This window comes from Drosophila takahashii, chromosome 3L (genome assembly GCF_030179915.1).
Source record: "Drosophila takahashii strain IR98-3 E-12201 chromosome 3L, DtakHiC1v2, whole genome shotgun sequence".
NCBI lineage: Eukaryota > Metazoa > Arthropoda > Insecta > Diptera > Drosophilidae > Drosophila > Drosophila takahashii.
In genome coordinates this window covers 29,572,792-29,575,164 of record NC_091680.1, presented here as the reverse complement: position 1 = coordinate 29,575,164, position 2,373 = coordinate 29,572,792, and the positions used below count along the sequence as shown (strand labels likewise).

Here is a 2,373-nt window from a genome sequence, read left to right as displayed (position 1 = left end):
AAGTAATGATAGTTAAAAAATTTTAATTACCATTGTTTTTGGAAAAACCTACTTTGTTGTCCATTAAAGCTATCACTTTTCAAGAAAAAGATCTCAAGAAGACGCTAGTTCGTATCCCTAGCCTATCATTAGTTGCTTTTTTGAGATTGACTAACTAAGAATGTTAATCAATAGAACCGCGAGTTCTTGAGAAGAGGAGGAACATTTGCTGCCCAGGTCAGGATGACCCCACCTAGGATGAAAAATAGTTGAAGCGCGAATTCTTCAGAAGAGGACTCTTTGGTCCTTGGCGCAGAAAACGCATCTCGACTCGCTGACACCGCGAATTCTTCAGAAGAGGAGAACCCTTTGCTCCTTAGATCGTCACTTTTATAACTGCTTTAAATATCAAATTACGAGAAACGTTAGAACATGTTATTTAATTTTAAAATATTTTATTAGCTTTTTATTTGTGAAAATTTAACAGTTTTATAACGGTGACAATACTACATTGTCTCAGGATACGGTTTGATGACGTCGTCTTATCCAGAAATCCCCAGGGTGTAGACGCTTTAGCCTTTTTCTGGTAGATGGATTTGCCAAGGATGCAGCAAATTGGTTGGTGTGTGCCAGTAGCGTCTCGAGTGCATGTTGATTGGCTCTCTTACTGATGGGATGTATAGGTCGCTGGTTAGGACCACTTTTCTGAGAAACAACGGTGAATTTTTAAAAAATGTTGTTTGCTTTTAAAATTACTAATTTTTCAAAATTACCATCTAATAAATTTTGTCTCTTTTTGCCATTGACCATTCCTGAATAGCTGAAGAGGCGCTCTACTGGAGCAGAGGAAGGCAACGGGGTATTGTATTTCATAAAAGTGGCTCTAATGGTTGGGTATTTGTTTAAGCTTTCAATGTCTTTATCCCGGTCAATTAAATATCGGTCAAGTTCTTCGCTTACCGGGGATCCTAGAAATATTACATCTGTTGAAGAAACACAAATTATAAATCTGTGCAAATTTATAAATAGTATACAAGTATTTATAAAATTAATTACCTTCAGTTACCTCTCCAAAATCAAAAAAGGTAAACTTTTTGGGCTTTGAAGGTATTTTGGTGACATCATCTGAAAACTTGCTTGCATGTTTTAAAAACATGGCTTTTAGTTTTTGATCGGTCCACTCGGGAGCAGACTGACGTATTGCTGGTAAAAATTTCAGTTTTATGGCCGGACAAGAAACTGCGGCAACAAAGGCATCGTGACATTTTGAACCCACCTCAAAAAATCCCGTGAATCGTTGCTGTAGAGCAGCCAACAGTGGTGGAATTCGGTCGCCTAGGCAACTGAACTCTCCGTTTTTAAGCATCTTTTCCCATTTAACTTCGATCGTTAACAGAGTCGGGACAAAATATCCATAGAACATGTTGGTTTCGCCTTGTAGAAAATTCTAAAGTAAGCTTTCTTGGTACATACAGACTGTGTAATCTTAAAATATTTTCCAGTTAAGATTAACGGTAGTTGTGCCTTTTCTAGAGCGCTACCACTACCAGCTTCGACGGCACTAACCACAGTGCTAGATCTTAATTGAAAAAAAAAAGAAAGAGTAAAATCTATCTAGTTTATGTAATATACTTACGAGCAGTTTGATGATGAAGAAGACATCGATCCAATGTCCTTAGTTAGGATAAACGACAACTGTGCGTTCTCTGAATCACTACCACAACCATCTCCGACAGCACTAACCATAGTTTTAAAGTCCATTTAAAGTCTATGTAGTTTATTCAATATACATACTTACGAGCAGTTTGATGATAAAGACATAGATATATCACCAACGTCAGATAAATAATAGGTAAATTCACTTTCATTATCCATTTCGCACTTTAATAACTTTAACTTTAAACAAATTTGAGAGACAGTGTATAACAGTAAATGTGTCAAAAAAAAACCCCTTCCAACCGAAGACCTTCTAATTTGCAACCAAATTTGGACGCCAAACAAGGATTATTTGGTTAGAAGAGATTTTTTGGACACATCTGATAGCTACGTTAGCAAGTTTAGAAATCGTTGATGTGAACTGGTTAACCGACACTGTTTTAATTAAACAGGCACGGTGAAAGTTATATACATGTTCCTGACCGAACAAGCAAAGGCTATTTCTCTTTTGAATTCAATTCAATTTTCTCTACATTTTTAAATCTCCTTAGCTTAAGAAGAGTCATCGATAAAATCGTAGTTAAAAAATCTTAAATAGCTTAGCGCAGAAATATACGATTTATGTATTTAAATTCCTCCGAAATCAATAAAAAAAATATAAAAAAATAATATAAAAATTTATATATAATATAAAAATTTTTCATACTTGTGTCAGCGAATCGACATGCGTTTTCTGTG

The 2,373-nt window shown here is 35.4% G+C and overlaps 1 long non-coding RNA gene across 1 annotated transcript; it reads right to left on the bottom strand.

Annotated features, from left to right (window-relative positions):
• Positions 1 to 469: 469 nt before the first annotated feature.
• LOC138913153 (uncharacterized) lies at positions 470 to 2,079 on the bottom strand. The gene is made up of 5 exons (XR_011418783.1): positions 1,778 to 2,079; positions 1,616 to 1,717; positions 1,036 to 1,558; positions 753 to 962; positions 470 to 684 (listed from the first exon to the last, which is right to left on the bottom strand). It is a non-coding gene; the product is annotated as an uncharacterized lncRNA (long non-coding RNA).
• Between the last annotated feature and the right edge of the window lie 294 nt (positions 2,080 to 2,373).